We start from the raw sequence: 20,497 nt of genomic DNA, 5'->3' as shown, positions 1-20,497 counted from the left end.
AAATCACAGAGTTCAAGATGAACACACACTGCTTGCACTGTTACAGGACATAAAAATTAAAATACATATGCGAGTGGATGGATGGATGGGAGTTCCAAGAAATAAATAAATAATAGAGTCCATTCTCTAAAGGCTTGAAAAGAGTGAAACAGCAAAAGAGGTCAAGCAAAAACAAAACCAGAAATTCTGTGGCTGCAGCTTGAAATTTGAACAGTGTGCCCAGAATGCCATATACTGCTCTAATTTAGTTGTGACCTCTATTTTACTACACTCTGCTGATGATTAATCTACAATTGAACCAATATTTTTCTCCAGTCGGCTGACAAAAACCGCTCCCTCCTCAAATTAGTAACGAGGACATTAGTGTTTCAGCTCCAACACAAATAAATACTCACAAAACTAAAACTCCTTCATTCCTTTCTTAAGTTCATTAGATAATTGTAAATGTAGCATGCAACAAGCTGTGATCATTGACGAATGTTGAGTAATCACATACATTAGTGCAAATTCATCTATCACTTTCATAATGATTTTGCAAAAGTACTGTAAATGACACAATTCCCTACTTTGAGTATATTCACTTCACAAAAGAAAAGATCACAAAGTTACCAACGCAACTTGCAGCACATTATGTATGTAAGAAGATGGTATGTGAGACCTTTAAAATGTATTGCATCATTACAATGGAAATCATGCAATGCTTGAATACGTCAGCATTTTGCCTCACCACATCAAACCATTTATCAAACATCAAAGCCGCACATTGATCCTGTAGGATCTGCAAAGCAGCTTGCTGTCACATATTGATAGTAAACAGAGACTCTGAAGTCACTTTCCAACTCACTGCACTCCCCCAATTTTTTGCTGGTACTGCAACTTGCGAATGCATCGTGTTCATTTCTGGGGACTTGCTCAGAGGATGCGTCAAATGAAAGCTGGGAATGCGTAGCTGCCATGATGCATGTCTGTATGCATTCTGAGTGAGTATAAACTGGCTCTTACTGATCTGGGGGCCTTAAGCAAACATGTGTATGGGGGACCCCCTTCAACAGCTATTTTTCTCCATAAAAGCTGGCGCATAAATCATACTGTCAAAAACTTTAAAACAAAACTTGCTATAATCAGAAGTAACATAAAAAGAACATTTATTATATTCAAAAGGAGAATGGCCTAACAGCAAAAGAGTAAGTTTTGGTGAAAATATGGAAAGAAAACAAACTGAGGATTGGAAAACTTAATTAAAACTGTAGATAAGTGTGTGTGTGTTTGTGAGAGACAGAGACATAGACAGAGAGAGAGAGAGAGAGACACACAGAGAGACAGAAGAGCTGACTAAAAAGACTCTGTGTGCTTTGGCCTCGGCAGGCATCTCCACTGAACTGGTTACTAATCCCAGTTCCAAAAAGACAGCAACAAAAGCACATCACACTGTCATATTTCTCATTGTACACCATCCATAATCTAGTTATCTACTCTCCATTTTTCAGCTCTATATAATAATTAGTGGTAGTAAATCTGCAGCCATCATTACTTTCAGGATAAACTTTACTTTTAATTTGAAACAGCCCCTTCCTTATCAGTGAACAGTGATATTTATCTGCTAGTTATTTTGAGGGGGCTTGTCATTCTTAAAGGCAGTGTTGTCATGTTGGAGAGGAAGACGCTCACCTACATTTTCATCCATTTTTTTCACTGTCACTCTGGAGAGGGTTACCAGTAATTTCAGTGATAGCATTTTCATATTCCTCAGTCGGGTAGCTTCTAGGGCTGCAAATGCAGCACTTCTGCTACGACATTGTGGGGTAGACTCAGGACGACAATGGAATTTCTTCATTTCTTCCATTTGTCTGATCTGGAGGAATAGCGAAGTTTCATTTTGTTCTTGCAAGGCTATGCTATTAGGCTTTAGGTATCAACACTCAGTTTATGTGGTTCTTTCTTCAGAATTCCTTTATAGTTCTAACCGGATGCCTGCTATGCAAAACATGCGCTTTTCTTTAATTTTTTATTAATAAATCCAGGAAACACAAATAATAATTACCAGTTGTTGTGTAATTTCCATTGGCAAAAGGACTCCCTCTTCTAGCACAGGGCTCTAAGTGACTGCTTACCTCACTTATATATATTACGTCCATCTCACCCGGTCATCATGGAGAAAAAACCGCAACAGTTGTAAAAAAAAATAACTGCACAAAACATTGACATGCTTTGCATTTAAAAGGAGTGTATAATGAACAGGTTTCCTTGAAACACAGTAAGCTTGATTCATTCATAGGGTAGGTTTATTTTTAGCTTTTATTCATGGTGTCTAAGCAAAATAAAATCTGCTACTTTCTTTACTCTTACCCTAAAATGAAAACAACCACTACTGTTATCTTAACTAGCATAATCCAAATACAGGCCATCTGTCACCTTACAAAAAAAAATCATATACTGCAAAGATTCATAATTCTTCCCCATCACTTCAATAATTAATGCACATAATGGGGATTCCAAATTCTTCTCAAACTAAATACAGCAGATTGGAGTTTGTTTTGAAAGAAGAGAAATTAACATCTTCCCAATTTTGGTAGGACAAATGCAGACTAAACTTGATTATACATTATTGCTAATTGTATTACCCGGCTTTGCCCAAAACAGACAATGAGCCTCAATTATAGTGCTGTTGGTTAATTGGATGCTATCAGAAGTACTATATAATTAACTAAGTACTTTTTTGTATATGTTTGTTGGATTTTTTTAAAACCAGGGGCTGTTATTATTCCTGTAGTTCACTGGAATTGCTTAGACTTGAACATGCTACATACAATTGCCATTGAGCAAAACATTCCTGCCATAGATCAATTCCTGCCTATCCTTGTGTCTGATGTTGGCTATTGTTGATAACCAATGCAAAACACAATTTAACAAGAAATTGTATTATTTTGAATTGAAACAGTTTATCAGTAGTAGTAATGGGAATTTGTGCATTTATGTCCAGCTGCCTTATGGCCTTTGCTTGCCGTGATAGGTTCTAGCTTTCCTGCAGCCCTGCTCAGAATTAGTGATGAGCGAACACTGCTGAGTTTGCTTTGCAGTGAGTTCCCAGAAATCATAGAAATGTTTGCAATATTTGCCAAACTTGGCAAACTGCATTAAAGTCAATGGGGAAGGTCTAACTGAACTAGAGTTGACTGGATTAAAATGGTGCAGTCATCTTTAAAGTATCCCAGAGGGCTAGGGAAATGTTTGCCAACTATACTGGACTGATTACTGTGGCCAAAAGGGTAACCTGAGCTGTGCGGCAGCAGTGCCAACCACTGCAACATCGTGACTCTGTGAGATCAAAGAAAGTACACAGTCACAGACGTGTAATCATAGATTTTGTCAAAACAAAGCAGAAATGCTGGAATTGTAGTCAAAAGTGATAAAAAAATATGTTGGTCTTTTAAAGTGGTGTGTCATGATTGAAGCCACTGGCTTGTTCTATTTTTTGAGGTCACGTTGAAGGCTCTCTAAACTGTCTGTGCTGATGCCTTGCACTTTTTATACTATCAAAAAGATAGAAATGTCTTGTAAACAGTAATAAAGTTTTTGTTATTATTATTATTTCATAGAGTCTCCTTTGGTTGGGAGAGAGAGTGTCAGGCTCCTTCAAAGTTTGTCTTTTATCTGCATGTGGTTAATTATTATGCATGCATAGGGCACGTGCCTCATTCTCTAGTACTGATGTGGAACTCCACCTGTACATTTGGCTACAAGCACCAATAACTCATCCCACAGAGTCTGTACTACAAATGATCAGCATTATATACCCCTGGGGCTGTCCATTAATGTTGGCTGTGACAGCTCTGGAGGACGATGCACTGGCCTCGCAAAGCATTATGGGGTACTGGTATTAAAAAGAAAAACAAATTCTCCTAAACTGGACAAATTATCAGTAAACAGTTCAAGAAACAAAAGGTGAACACGAATGTGGCAGATTCGCTGCAAATAACACTTGGCTTTCTCATAGCTACACTTTAGTGTAACTGTGATATACTGTGTAATGTATATGCATTGAATTATCATTTTTATCATGGCTCCGCAATCCATACTAATCCGTACTTTCTCTGCTGTTCTTTTTCTGTTTTTTCTGTGATGGCAATTTGCACCACCATAACCTGGTCAAGGCACCATGCAGTCCCTAATTGATGGATTGAAGGCCAGATGTCCTTCACATGAAGCCTGAAAACGACGAGGACTGATTTAGATCATTCATGTTATAGAATGCCCTGTGGCGGCTGGGTGGTCTCGTGGTAGATTTTGTTTTGTATTTTTTTCTGTCCTTCCGGCCATCGGACATCACTTTATTCCTTGTTATTTAGTATTGCCTAATCTTATTTATATATTTTTATTTTTTATAAACTTTTCTTTCTTCATCTCGTAAAGCATTTGAGCTACATCATTTGTATGAAAATGTGCTTTGTAAATAAATGTTGTTGTTGTACATCATCCACTCAAAATTCTTTTTCTTGTTTTTTTTTGTCAGCTGTGTGTTCAAGCTTCATTTTTTTCTTTTTACTATAGCCAGACAAGAAAGTTGTAACATATCATGTTTTATTTAAAGTTATTGGTAAAAGCAATGATATTTACAAGCTGCACATTTAGATGGCCCATGCAATGAATTAAATGTTTGAAATGCTCATACTGCATACAAAATGCATACATGGCATAGTGAAATGCAAACCCCACACCTCCTTGATCCAGGAGGCAAGGAATTGGATTAAGCAGTTTTGACAATGGAACTGCATATGAAAAAGAAATGGAATACAAATCTTTGTTTAATAAAACATATCTGCAAAATAGCAATGAAGCGATATTTCTGTGTTATAATAATATATAATAATTATTATATTATTATAAGGATAATAATATATGTATCACAAGATTTTCAGTACAATATCATGCCACAGTGAGAGTCACAGGTTAATTCTCAAACCTACAGTGGATGGCACTTGGCAGGAGGTTTACAGCATAAAACACACAAATTCGTAAGCCGTTACATGTCTGTTGCAATCAAGTCATTAAATGTTTGTATATAATGTATGAGACCATATATCAACATTCGTTCTATGTGTTGTTGTGATCAGAGGGAGAAAAGATTGGCAAAGTAAATAAAGTTTTCTGACTATTGTGGTCTATGGCCAGCTTGTCATCACGGCCAATACCCCCAGGCCGCCATATGGAACTCTCCCTGAAGCATGGAGGTGCCCCGGATACCAGCAGGGAATTATGGACTATGGAGTTTTCCCCTACAAACCTGCTGGATACCCCAAGGGCCAACAGAGGACGCTGCAGGGAGGCCCAGAGAGTTATATGTGCCCTATAACCCGGAAGTGCGTCATAGGAAAAGCAACAGCAGAAGTGACGTACTTCCGGGATGCAGAAAAGGACTTTTTATCTGACCTGGAAGTGATAAGGAATCATGGACTGAAGGATTGGAAACACTTCCGGGTCAGGAACTATAAAAGGATTGTGGGAGCTCCCAGACGGCGAGCTGAGCTGGGTGGAAAGGTGGCAACGCGTCTGGGAGTGTGGAGGATTGTTTATTGTATTTGTGATTGGTTATTTAATGAGTATAGTGGTGGAGAGGGTGCTTTGTGCACTGTTGTGTATAAATAAAGTCAATATTTGGACTTTTACTTGGTGTCTGACATTTGATCGGTGGGTTCATGGGAGCGATAGCGCCCCCTATCTGTCTCACTATTTTTTAACACAACTGATAGTTTATACATTTAAGTACACAATGTACACATTTCAGTATATAGGGTAAGCATTTCAATATATCGTGTATGAGACAAAATCTCACTATATAATGTATGCGTTTCAATATACTGTATGTTTTTTACTATATAGTATATTAGCTTCACTGCACAGTGTAAGCATTTCAGTATTTGTTGCATATACTGTGAAGAATGAATTAGGGTGTAAACAGCAATTTTATAGAAAAGAAATAATATATGGGAATTTTATGTATAGTCAGTAGAGGCACTAGCAATTTTGGCACACAAGGCAAAGTTGTAAATATTGCACCATTACATGGGAGTTTTGATAGTGATGTTCCATGGGTGTAAGACCTGGTGGCATAGGGTCAGCATGTGCAGTTTAGGATATAATATATCAAAGGGGGGGCCTGGGTTCCTCTTTGTGTTACGTGCTTGCATAGCTGACCTTTATCACCTAATAGTTTGACAGACACTGTGTACAGTGTCCATTCCCTCCCTCTTCTAAGCCGTACTAGTATCATCAGTCATAGCTTATTGTCTTGTGTACTCCTCTACTTTTCTCTCCCTCCATAGCAGCTGGACTAAAGGTGTATAGTGATCCTCGAGTGTGTAACCACATCTTACTTCAGTTTCGATGAACCGTCCTTCTTCCACTTCAGAGGTCACACCACTTATTATCCTGTCTGTTTTCCCTTGGCACAACCCCTCCACTTATTCACTTGTCTGTCAACGCCATTGGTAGCTTTCAGCTGGTACCCACACTTGTCTGCACAGAGTGGAAAAAAAGATAGAATGTCTTAAAATAGAAAAATTACTAAATTATTATTCATGACAAATGAGGACCATAAAAAAGAGGGGTTGCCTAATACTTTTTTTCAATTTAGAATTAAATACTGAAATATCGTTTCTTAGTGGATACCTACCTATTGCAATAGGTCTACAATCCTGACAAATTTCAGCATTTTACCCAAATGGCAAATAGTGTTTTTGTTGGTGAGTAACTGAGTGAATGAATCAGTCAGTTTGTCAACTTTGGATTATACAGAGTATAAAAAGTATATATAGACACTTAAAATAAAATAATTGAAACTTGGTACATCAGACTGAAAGAGCATACTATTAGGAGGATACTATCAGGCAGTAAGGATTAATATAAAATAATTGAAACTTGTTGCATGTGACTGAAAGAGCATATTATTAAGAGGATATTATCAGGCAGTAAATTTAATTGCTAAACAGAGGAAGTGGATTTCACCCCCGGGAACAACAAATAGGGTATTTTATTGACCTGAGAAAGATTTCAGAACATGTTTTAGATACAGAAAAATACTATATAATCACAAATCCCTTAAGATATCTTAAAATTTGCATTTATTAAAATTAATTAATGGCAATTTGCTTTCAGGAGTAGAAAAACAAATACAAACAAGTCTCAGTTTAAAGCAGTTTTGACACACAACTATTAGGCAAATAGGAATGAACACATAAAACCTAAAAGATTTTTCTTCTCCACTGAATTTCAATTAAATATCAACTAGCCACTTCCATTTTTTACTTACGATGCAGATAAATACACAGCAGCCATCAATCACACTGAGGCAGGATACAGTACCATACACACATTGTCACCATTTTTAATTATTTTGTGCTTTTGTTCACATATGTGAATTTAAACAGATAACGTAACTGGCGGAATACACAATCACACAAATTAACTCAGTAGCAGCTAAGCACCTACAGTAGATTGCCAGCTGGTTGCTTAGCTGAGCAATAAAACCTATTACATGCAATTCCTACCGTCTTTAGTTCATGCCCCAGCTATGCCATCTCAGAAAGTATGGCTGCTGGGAGAAGAAGAGATTCCTGTGTATAGAGAATGGGTCTCACAATATTTAATTAATGGTGATTACAGCGCCATCATTATTTTCCATGTGGCACTGTATCATTATCAAGTACTGTAGAATGTTTATTCATAAGGTCGACATACTGGACTGGAAAGTCCTTAGCAACATGCTTAAACCTTCACACTCTCGCTTCTTGAATTTTCAGTATCTCCAAATATATGTATTCCTATAATCTCTTCTTATTCAATTCCTCCCAGGATGAACCCTCACTATATGTCAGTTCCGTGTATTTTCTTAATTTTTGTTTAGAAATTTTAAAGTAGGTTTACTGGGCACCACAACGTTGGTTTTGATATCATTTATCACCATTGAACATATTGTACATTTCTCACTATATGTTCTCTGCTCTTCATCTTGCCTTTTTGCTAGACTGGACTTTCACCCCAAACAAAAAATTAAATCCATGGAAGCCCTTATAGGAGACTTCAGATTTTATCTTTATATCATCCCATGTCATTCTTTAACTTGCTTAGTCCAATTTAGTGCTGTGAGAAACCAAGTGTATCCCAGCAGTACTGGGTACAGGAAAAGAAATAACCTGGGCCCACTTACGCACAGACCCAAACCTCCGGTGCAAAATTTGAACCCAAAATGCAGTATCTACGAGGTAGAGGCAAAACCCATTGAATCATTATGCTCACCAAAATATAAAGTATGTCATGTGCATCAAAATCCAGTTTTGAGTTTAAAGATAAATTAATAATACAATGTAAAGCAGTGGTAGCTAACTAAATTTGCTGTCCTTGCGTGTCCTAGATTCAATTTATATAATAGGTCCCTATGCCAGACAAGAAGAATCGGCTAAGTGTATTTTAAGATGAGATACACTTGCTGTGCACAATCCTCTAAAATGCACTAAGAGTTTTAGCAAAGCATAGAATGCAGGCTTATCCCATAACACTGTAATCTTCAAAATCATGAGAATCTGATTTCAACATCAGCAGTTACAGTCAAAACACCCAGCTCTAAATTCAACTACATAGACCAGTGTTTCTTAAACTGTGTTCCATTAAAAACTTAATAATATAATACCTTCTATCAGTTATAGTTACTGGGAAAAAGGAGCAGCAATTAATGAAGAGCCTGATTTTGACACAGCTCTGAGCTGGCCCAAACCAGAAAGCAGAGGTTCCGCCATTTGTCACAATTTTTAGTAAATGTCTTTTATATGACACATATGACACACAAACCAGCCACAGAGGATGCACAAACCAGTGTGTTTCTTCGTGCCAGTCCCAAGCCCAGATAAATGGGGAGGGTTATGTCAGGAAGGGCATCTGGTGTAAAGTTTTGCCAAATCAATATGCGGACAACAATACAAATTTCCATACCGGATCGGTCGAGCCCCGGATTAACAACGACCGCCACCAGTAATGTTAGCCAACAGGGTGCTGGTGGAAATTGGGCTACTGTTGGCCGAAGAAGGAGAAGAAGAAGGGGGAGATGTGTCCGGAGGCAGGAGGAGAGGAGAAAGTAAAGAGAGTGGAACTGAGTGCAGGAAAATTGAATGTTGGCAGTATGACTGGTAAGGGGAGAGAGTTAGCAGATATGATGGAGAGAAGGAAGGTTGACATATTGTGCGTGCAAGAGGCTAAATTTAAAGAGGAGTAAGGTCAGGTAGATTGATGGTGGATTCAAATTATTTTATCATGGTGTGGGTGGGAGCAGAAATGGGGTAGGAGTTATTCTGAAGGAACAGTATGTCAAGAGTATTTTTGAGGTGAAAAGAGTGTAAGGCAGAGTAATGATTATGAAGCTAGAAACTGGAGGTGTGATGATGAATGTTGTTAGAGCATATGCACTGCAAGTTGGGTGTGCAATGGGTGAGAAAGAACATTTTTGGAGTGAGCTGGATGAAGTGATGAATAGTGTACCCAAGGGACAGAAAGTGGTGATTGGAGCGGATTTCAATGGGCATGTTGGTGAAGGGAACAGAGGAGATGAGGAGGTGATTAGTAGGTATGGTGTCAAGGAGGAGAATGAAGAAGGTCAGAAGATAGTGGATTTTGCCAAAAGGATGGACATGGCTGTAGTGAATACGTATTTTAAGAAGAGGGAGGAACATTGGGTTACGTACAAGAGTGGAGGAAGATGCACACAGATAGATTACATCCTATGCAGAACAGTTGATCTGAAGGAGATTGAAGACTGCAAAGTGGTGGCAGGGGAAAGTGTAGTTAAGCAGCATAGGATGGTGGTCTGTAGGATGATGTTAGAGATCAAGAAGAGGAAGAGAGTGAGGGCAAACCAAGGATCAAATAGTGGAAGTTGAAAAAGGAAGACTGCAAGGCTGAGTTTAAGGAGGAGGTGAGACAGGCACTGGGTGGCAGTGAAGAGTTACCAGACAGCTGGGAAACTACAGCAGATGTAGCAAGGGTGACAGCAAGAAGGGTGCTTGGCATGACATCTGGAAAGAGGAAGGAGGAAAAGGAAACCTGGTGGTGGAATGAGGAAATACAGGAGAGTATACAGAGGAAGAGGATGGCAAAGAAGAAGTTGGACAGTCAGAGAGATGCAGAAACTAGACCAAGAGTACAAGGAGATAAGGCGCAAGGTGAAGAGAGAGGTGGTGAAGGCTAAAGAAAAGGTGTATGATGAGTTGTATGAGAGGTTGGACACAGGAGGGAGAAAATGACCTGTACTGATTGGCTAGACAGAGGGACAGAGCTGGGAAAGATGTGCAGCAGATTAGGGTGATGAAGGATAAAGATGGAAACGAACTCACAAGCGAGGAGAGTGTGTTGAGCAGATGGAAAGAGTACTTTGAGAGGCTGATGAATGAAGTAAATGAGAAAGAGAAGAGGTTGGATGATGTGGAGATAGTGAATCAGGAAGTGCAACGGATTAGCAAGGAGGAAGTAAGGACAGCTAGGAAGAGGATGAAAAATGGAAAGGCCGTTGGTCCAGATGACATACCTGTGGAAGTATGAATGTGTCTAGAAGAGATGGCAGTGGAGTTTTTAACCAGATTGTTTAATGGATTCTTGGGAAGTGAGAAGATGCCTGAGGAGTGGAGAAGAAGTGTACTGGTGCTGATTTTTAAGAATAAAGGGGATGTGCAGGACTGCAGTAACTACAGGGGAATAAAATTGATGAGCCACAGCATGAAGTTATGGGAAAAAGTAAAGGAAGCTAGGCTAAGAAGTGAGGTGATGATTAGTAAACAGCAGTATGGTTTCATGCCAAGAAAGAGCAACACAGATGCAATGTTTGCTCCGAGGATGTTGATGGAGAAGTTTAGAGTAGGAGAGAAGAAGTTGCATTGCGTCTTTGTGGACCTGGAGAAAGCATATTACAGGGTGCCTCGAGAGGAGCTGTGGTATTGTATGAGGGAGTCAGGAGTGGCAGAGAAGTACGTAACAGTTGTACAGGATATGTACGAGGGAAGTGTGACAGTGGTGAGGTCTGTGGTAGCAGTGATGGATGCATTCAAATTGGAGGTGGGATTACAACAGGGATCGGCTCTGAGTCCTTATTTATTTGCAATGGTGATGGACAAGTTGACAGATGAGATTAGACAGGAGTCCCCGTGGACTATGACGTTTGCTAATGACATTGTGATCTGTAGCGATAGTAGGAGGCAGGTTGAGGAGACCATGGAGAGGTGGAGATATGCTCTAGAGAGGAGAGGAATGAAGGTCAGTAGGAACAAGACAGAATACAGTAAACTTTTGTTTATCGCGGTTAATCCGTTCCAGACTCTACCGCGATAAATTAATTTCTGCGAAGTAGGATTCTTTATTTATAAAATAGAATAGAATAGAATATTTTTGCAGTTAGAGCATAGAAAACCTGTTTACGACCTTCTAAATATGTTTTTTTAACATTATTAGAGCCCTCTAGACATGAAATAACACCATTTAGTCAAAAGTTTAAACTGTGCTCCATGACAAGACAGAGATGACAGTTCCGTCCCACAATTAAAAGAATGCAAACATATCTTCCTCTTCAGAGGAGTGCACGTCAGGAGCAGAGAATGTCAGAGAGAGAGAGAGAGAGAGAGAGAGAGAAGCAAACAATCAAAAAACAAAAGGGCTGTTTGGGCTTCTAAGTATGCAAAGCAACGCCGGAGAAAGCAGCTGCAAGGAAGGGAGCAATGTGAAGGTAGTCTTTCAGAATTTTTTAGAGGAGCGTCCATATCTTCTAGGCCAGTGTGCGAACAGCCCCTCTGCTCACACCCCCTCTGTCAGGAGCAGAGAATGTCAGAGAGAGTGAGAGAGAGAGAAAAAGCAAACAATCAAAAATCAATAAGTGCTGTTTGGGCTTTCAAGTATACAAAGCACCAAGCGGGAAGCATATTGTATATCATTGAGGAGTTTTATTTAATACGTAATATGTGCTCTGATTGGGTAGCTTCTCAGCCATCTGCCAATAGTGTGCCTTGTATGAAATCAGCTGGGCAAACCAACTGAGGAAGCATGTACCATAAAGTAAAAACCCATTGTCAGCAGAAATCCGCAAACCAGTGAAGAATCCATGATATATATTTAGATATGCTTACATTTAAAATCCGAGAGGGAGTGAAGCCGTGAAAGTCGAAGCGCAATATAGCGAGGGATCACTGTACATGTGTGTAAATGAGAGGGAAGTCAATGGAATGGTGAGGATGCAGGGAGTAGAGTTGGCGAAGGTGGAGAAGTTTAAATACTTGGGATCAACAGTACAGAGTAACAGGAATTGCGGAAAAGAGGTGAAAAAGAGAGTACAGGCAGGGTAGAATGGGTGGAAAAGAGTGTCAGGAATAATTTGTGACAGATGGGTATCAGCAAGAGTGAAAGGGAAGGTCTACAGGGCGGTAGTGTGACCAGCTATGTTATATGGGTTGGAGATGTTGGCACTGACCAGAAAGCAGGAGACAGAGCTTGAGGTGGCAGAGTTAAAGATGCTAAGATTTGCATTGGGTGTGACGAGGATGGACAGGATTAGAAATGAGTACATTAGAGGGTCAGCTCAAGTTAGATGGTTGGGATACAAAGTCAGAGAGGCAAGGTTGCGTTGGTTTGGACATGTGCAGAGGAGAGATGCTGGGTAGATTGGGAGAAGGATGCTAAGGATAGAGCTGCCAGGTTAGAGGAAAAGAGGAAGGCCTAAGCGAAGGTTTATGGATGTGGTGAGAGAAGACATGCAGGTAATGGGTGTAATAGAACAAGATGCAGAGGACAGAAATATATGGAAGAAGATGATCCGCTGTGGCAAGCCCTACCGGAAGTCCTAACTAATACAGTATAAGTAAACTACTCAAGTCCTTTTTTCATTATTATTGATTTGTGAGATCAGATTTTAAAAGGACTTTATAATGATCTGAGAGGGTAAATAATATTTCAGTCAAACAAAAACTGTGACATTTGTGCAAAGAACATAAAGTTATATTATATTGCAGACATATTTCACCTTTTAAACAAGTTTAACTTATGTAATCTGGAAACATGTAAAACATAACATTCAACACCAAAGAAGAAAATTAAACTTTGGATAAAAAGAATTGAATGTAACCTTTCTGATCACTTAAATCTTTAAGTGACCAAATGAAAAAGGCAAAAAGGAGAAATTAAGATTTCAACTCTAACTCTTACTATGTTCAACCATTTACTATATATCACTAATTAAATTTGAGCTTGATTATCCTAAATGTCAGGAACCAAGTGAAGGTTTTTTTTTTGCTTGTTCTGGACCCATTTTATCTCAATGAAAAAGTAAAGAATGAGCCATCTATGAATAAAGACAATACGTTGGCTGATCTTTCCTCACAAATTACTGTATGTCTGAAGACTAGTTTAACTCTTGATAAATTTGAGGCAAAAAATTATGGTGAATATGGACTTTTAAGTGAAAATTTCATTTAGATTCCTATCCAAAATTGCTTCTACACGCGTATATGAAATTTGTTTTAATTGAAGTAACAATCAAAAATCCAACTATCTAAATAAGTTAAATACTGTGTATCGAGAGCCAACTTATTTACTGACCAAAAAAAAGTATCAATTTACTTAAATTTTAATTATTTAATATAATCAGCAAGCATTGATGTAAATGTATTATTCATATCACCAAGGACTGTAATCTATAGTACCTACAAATCTACTATCACTTATAAACCCTCTGTTTACTAATTAAATAGTAAAACTATCCATCACATAGAGGCATTATTTTATAAGGCTGTCACTCATCTAAAATTATTTTTTTAATAAAGCATGATCCAAAACTCCAGTACAGATATTAAATGCTCACTGTATGCACTTGGCACATTTAAAGCCTTACTGGTAGTAATAAACAGAGCCAATTCACTTCATGTACAAGAATATTAAATTAAAGAATGTTTTATTATTTCACAAAACAGCTGCATGCAGTGCATTTGTAATAACCTAAATCTTCTGTAATTCCACACACATTTTTCCATTCTCTGTCATGGTCTGTTATCAGTATTTTGCAACCACTGGTAAGCGCCCCAGTGCCAGTCCATTGGATATTTTTGCTGGTCCATGAAAATCCGTGAATTATTCGGTCATGTTTCTTAGTCTATGTCAATACATTTTAGGTAGTAACATTTAGAATGAAAAAATTACATCACATTCTGTCCTATGTATTAGAATTACACATTACCGAACAAGGAAACTCTAATCTTCTATCTGACTCAAAAAAGTTCTAATAGCCATGCTATAGACTCTACCCCTAAGTCTGGACACTCTAAACTTCAAGGCAGAACCGCCCCAACACCAGCAGAACCAACTAATGAAAGTAAATCTGGATGCTCTAATTTCCAAGGTAGACACCTGCAGAACTTCCTCCCCCAGTCTCCAATCTAATGTAAGTAAATCTAAATGCTTGAAATTCCAAGGAGAAAACTCTCCAATCTAATCTTAGAAAATCTGGAAGCTCAAATCACCCAGGGGGACTGTGAATTCCAATATCAAGTCAGTAAATCTGGATGCTAGAATCTCAGCTCTATTCAGTAATCAGGCTTAAAAAGAGAATACAGGCACTTCTATGTTTTCCAATGCAGGTCCTGGTTTGACACATTATGATATAGACTCAAATGAAATAAGTTTATTATACTTTCCACATCTTTCTGCCAGTGCACAAGTGAGAAACTTAAAGAATGCTAGTCTATATTCACTGATATAGTGCAGTGAAGCTAAGCAAAACACTTATTCTGGGAAATGTTATTAGTAGAATTACAAACTGTATTCATTCATGAAAGTGTATATAAACAACACATACAACTCATTCATTACAGGACCTCATTTTTTTCACAATACAAGACATGCACATAGTTTGTCAGTTACATTCTTACAAAAATACCCCAAAGGTGATATACTGCAACAACTTATGCTTCTGGCCAAATTAGTTCATTTTTTTTGTACTAATGCCAAAATGCTGAGTATTTTATACAACCAAAATAAAGCATTTGTTTTCTTTGCTCTTTTTTTTAAATACAGTATTGATAAAAATATCCAAAAACTAAGGTGTGATTTTTTTTCAATCATGTCTTTCACTTGATAATGTGTACTGATGATAAGTTTTTAAAATTGGCTTTAGCTCTGCATGAATGTGAAAACTGGTTAACAAGTAGCCCTTATCAGTAATAATATCAACCAGAAGCTCTGTTTTTGCATTTTAAATTTCAGAAATAAACAATAGTGCCATACTGGGCTAATAAGAAATTGCTGTATGTTTTTAATGCACTACATGGACAGGCTCCTTAATATACTGCTGATTTGATTATACCTTATTGTCTATGCAGATCACTGTGATCATCTGATCATCACCTGTTGGTGATTCCACAGTCAAGCTCTAAAAACAAAGGGTGATTGTGCTTTTTCTTGCGTAGCACCCAGTTATGAAACACATTATCACTTTTTATCAGACCAGCCTCATCAATTATGCTTTTTAAATCTAGATTGAAAACTTAACCTGTGTATATTTTAATTGTGTTGTATTACTTTATTTTATTGTTTTCTTGACTTACTGTATATACTCCGGTACAGTACTTTGGTCAACCTTGGTTGGTTTCATGAATATGAATAAAACTTACTTACTAACTATATAATATACTCAGCAAATGCATCTACAGGTATATATACAAGTACAGTTACTGTTCTCAGCATTTTTCCACCTTAATTTGGTTTCATCTACTACACTGAATAAAGCACAGGCAGTATGAACAGCTTCCAATTATCTATAAACTTAAAAATGTAAGCATAAAATAATCAATTTTTAAGTGCATCCTTACAACCAACAAATCCACTCATCACCTCATTAAAAGACCAAAGAGGGACCCTCAAAAGCACAAATGACAAAAGAAGCTTAAGGATACTGTCATGTTTGGAAAGCTATATAGTCATTTATTTTTTATCTGTATACATTGCAAATCTTTTCAAAATCAAGATCAATAAGATCTGTTATTGTCAAGGACAGGTTTCTAATTAAGCAACTGGGCTGGAACAAAAACTTGCAACCACTACTACCCTCCAGGACTAATAATCCTCAACTACCCTTTGAGTAAAACCCACAAGAATCTTTGCGGCAAAGTATACGTTGCACTATTTATTATTACAAATTATCATACAAATCAAGGATGTTATTTTCAGCTACAATTACATACTTGGCTCAATTATGCTTTTTTAATTATTTAACCTTTCTATTATATCATTTAAATATAGTTTTGTTTGTTGTGTTAATAATTGTGTTTTTGGGTTTGTTCTGTCCATAGAGTCCTTTAATATTGTGCTTTTTAATAATCATGTTGCTATTATGTATTATGTTAAGAGTTTGTAGTAGCTTTAGTTTTTATCTGCCCTGCCTCCTATATGTGAAGCCTAAGGCAGTGGTGCCACCTGAGCTGAGGTACTGGCCCCAGCAAGTATTTAAGAAAAAGCCTCAGCTCTCACTTCAGTTTAGGCATTGTATTGTTTTCGACTCCTGTGTTTAGTTTGTGATTCTTGCATTTCCTGTTTTTGACTCCTACATTTTTTAAGGTACTGTTTTTGTCTACAGTTTATTGGATTTGCTTTGCTGCTTTTTGTTCTACCCCGCTTTTCATGTTCTATTTTTAACTTTTTTTAGATTAGTCTGTAATTATGAAGGAAATCTGTTTGATTTACCCAGGACCAGAGGTTTTTAACAGTTTTCTCTTCTCCATTTCTAAACATTTTGCTATTTTATAAGTCAGCCCCATTACGGATTTATGCAATCCAAAATCTTGCCTTTTGAATTTGGGACTATGCTGGCCTACTGTGTGGAGCCAGGCTTGAATGAAGTGCTGGTCTGCCTTTCATTTCATTGCCTGCAAACCTTTTTATATAACAAAGTGGCAGGATTATGACAAAGGGGACATCACACAATTTGGGAAGATGTGTGTGTGTGTATATTTTTACCATCAAAACATATATATTGGTAGCTACTCTGATATTTATATACTACATATGTGCAATTTTATACCAAATCTAACATTCAGCTATACAACAAATCTCAAAATACTGTATTTCATTTGTATGATGCTGATTCTAACATTTTGATAATTTCCGATGGCCTTCTGAAGCTAATAAATAAAAATTATTAAATGAATATTCCAAGAAAAGTCATTATTCCTTTTATCACAAATCCATTCTGTCATGGATAAATTATTCATTATCTCAAAAATATATATTTTGTCTTCTAAGAACTGACAATATGATACTCATTTTTGAACTTAGCCATCTGCTTATATTCTCGTTTTAGTCCAATATGGAAAGTGTGGTGTTTTCCAATTGAATCCCCTAATAACAAAACAAGAACTAGTATAGTCCATAATCCAAAATTCAGAATCCAAGAAACCAAGTAAAAATCATAAGAGGCTAAACAATGCTTACAGTACAAATCTGAACTAGACAACACTCAATGAAGCTCTGAGAGAATCCATTTCCTCCACTGGAATATAAAGGTGGAAGGCAGTCCCTAAGAAGTGACAACATGGTGAACCTGCCTCTTGGGGTTCCACCCACAGAACACATGAAACATAGCCAGGAGGTAAAAATACACAATTCAAGATTACTAAATTATATTTAAATAAAAAAGTATAAACAAAAAATGTATATAAGGACATGAACAAATTATAAAAAGATTATACTATATATATACAAGTCATGGAACCAACCCTGGATGTAGCATAATATCTACATCCATTCCAAGTACAGATGTGCTGACAGCTTCACTCTGTTGGAAACAACTAGTTAGTCAGATTTTTATGGTCTAGGACTGGAGTATATTAGGACTGCCTACGTAATGAATTATTCAAACAGCAGACCCTAATCATTTCATTTTTTTCTATTACTTTGGACTTGACATGAATGTCTGTTTTCTCTCAAACTCCTTTCTACATATTATTGAAACTAACAAAAAGGTATGACAAAATTCACACTGAAAACTATTCAGCAATGCAGAAAATCAACTGGGGAGCAAGGACTTTTCATCACGAAAAAAGTTAATAGTATTTCTCAGATTTGATAAGTTAATGCATTAATTAAAAAAAAAATTAAATGTTTTTCATGAAATAAACTTAATTTATATCTTACACATAGTTCCAACTTTTACTAAAAGCACAATTTTTGACTTGAGCATCTAATTGGTTAGTATACTGTGATCAAAAACTTGACGGTCACAGAACCCTTAGGTTTTGATCTTGATGCACATCAGTGCAAGTCAAAAATGAGACCCGTGGAGCACATGCTAGTACACTATTGGTTTCTATGTAGGGCTGCAACGATAACTGCAATGCACTACATGAAAGTCTGGGGGCAGTATCATTTGTTATTGTTTGTCAAGCCTGCACACAGTCCTACCAACGAAGAAGAACATCTGAGGAGAAGAAGAATGTAGAGGAAAATAAACGTGGTTGCAATGGCAAGTCGGATAGAGGAGGGGGAAGGAGATGGAAAAAAATTGAGACAGAAACTTTCTAAAGTGTGGGAGCACTTCACCAAAAAAGAAAAAAAAAGTTGAAAGAAGATTATGCAAAGCGGAGCTTTCTTTTCATGGCAGCACCACCACGATGCATGAGCATCTGAAATGCAAGCATCATGGAGCTGTGACGCCGCCGTCTCTCGAGAAGTAAGTTTTAGCGAGTAAAGTTAGTGTCAAATGTTAACATTGAAGTTTGTACTATAATGTGTATATCAAGGTTTCGACAATGATAGTTAACCCTTAAACCGACACAAACTTGGGGGTTAATGCACCCCTGGAGGCCAAATACTTTTTAGCTGCACTTTTTAAGTAAACGTCACAATTCGCAAAGACAATGTGAAATTTTAATGGAACATGTTCTTTTTTCATGCAAAGAGCATCACGATTACTGGAACAGTGATCATTTGACACACTGCAGATGAACTGTAAAAACTATTTAAAAAAACTACTGCAACAATCTACTGTATTATTATATGTTCAAGGTGCAACTGAAGCTGAAATTCAGTAAATCACTGAGCCAACTGCGCTTGAACTGGCTGCATGCAAACACACAGAGGTAAACACTGATGATCGCAGGTTCGTCTAGTGCAGCGGCTGAATCCCAGAGACAGTGGTGCTGCAGTTCTGCCGGGGCCGGCAGTGGTCGTGAGCTGGCTGCTCAACGAAAATACGGCACTGACTGACCAGCTCTCGCGTGCTGGCAAATTGCTCTTTGAAGCAAATATAGTCGGTTGAAGGGTTCAATGAATGTACGTCTCTGAATATACTCGCCCCGTGCATGCTGACAAATTGCACTAGGACACGACTATAGCCGGTTGCAGCATTCAATGAATATACATCAAGGAATACACTCAGCTTCGACGTGCTTCTAAATTACACTGGAAACTATTCAACGAATGTACTTTTCCAAATATGCTCGGCTCCGGCATGCTGGAAAATTGCATTGGGAACTGTTGCAGGTTCTGGCGGTTTAAGGGTTAAGTGAATGTAACTTCAGTTATGTTTGCTAACGTGTTTGAAGCTATAGTAAGCGAGTAAATAGGAGTAGCTGAGCCATCCTAGTTTTTTTCTTTTCTTTTTTTCATATAATATTTAAGTTCATATGAATAGTAAACCACCTCTAACTAATGTTAGGTAACTTGTGGTCTGGAGTATATCGGAAATTAGCTTGTTACATATTTTAGTCCGTTATTTGTTATTTTGGCATAATATAGTACATGATGTGATAAACTGCAGCACTTTTCCTTCAGAGTGTGATGATTAAACATCTTTCTCTGTCTGCAAAATCATTCTTGTGTATTCCTGCTACCTCTACTCCCTCTGTGTCTCTTCTCATCAGCTGTGAACATTATCTCAAAGAAAAGAGCCAGCCTCACACCAGAGCATGTTGAAATGCTCACGTTCCTGCACAGCAATCAGGAATATATGAACTGAATCTTTTATAAACTGTACATTATTGTTTAATTTTATTTGAACTGAAGCTTTATTTAAACTTTTGGACATTAAGACACACCAGTGGCCATTTTGGTTAAGTTAAATGCACTTTTTTTGTTTAAAGACTACGTGCACTTTAGCTTGTATAGTTTAATGTATTTCTTTTTTATTGTGTGGTCACACTAATATAAAACATCTGATTATTTTCAAATTCGTATGTTTCATGGTTGTTATTTTAATTTGATTATTATTAATTTTAATATTAATGTTAATGCAGAGACATCAGGGTGACATTCACAGGTGGACAGACATGAGCAGATGAGGTAAGATATGCAACCACAGGTCACAGGCATCAAAATAGTCAGGCATGAAATAATCGTGACTAATCGACTAATCGAAAAAAAACCTGAACGATTAGTTGACTACCAAAATAATCATTAGTTGCAGCCCTATTTCTATGTGCATTCATTTACT

At 37.4% G+C, this 20,497-nt stretch overlaps 1 protein-coding gene across 9 annotated transcripts in view; it reads right to left on the bottom strand.

Moving 5' to 3' along the window:
- The window catches only part of apba1a (amyloid beta (A4) precursor protein-binding, family A, member 1a), a 388,552-nt gene that overhangs the window by 308,316 nt on the left and 59,739 nt on the right, over positions 1 to 20,497 (bottom strand). For 3 of the 9 annotated variants that reach the window (XM_039750743.1, XM_039750746.1, XM_039750744.1), the window contains exon 2: positions 6,372 to 6,513. The exons of the other annotated variants lie outside the window; for them this stretch is intronic. The gene's annotated coding sequence lies outside the window, so the exon portion shown is untranslated. The remainder of the gene's footprint in view (positions 1 to 6,371; positions 6,514 to 20,497) is intronic. 9 annotated transcript variants of the gene reach the window in all.

This window comes from Polypterus senegalus, chromosome 4 (genome assembly GCF_016835505.1).
Source record: "Polypterus senegalus isolate Bchr_013 chromosome 4, ASM1683550v1, whole genome shotgun sequence".
In the NCBI taxonomy this organism is placed as follows: Eukaryota; Metazoa; Chordata; class Cladistia; order Polypteriformes; family Polypteridae; genus Polypterus; species Polypterus senegalus.
This window is presented reverse-complemented; position numbering and strand designations above follow the sequence as displayed.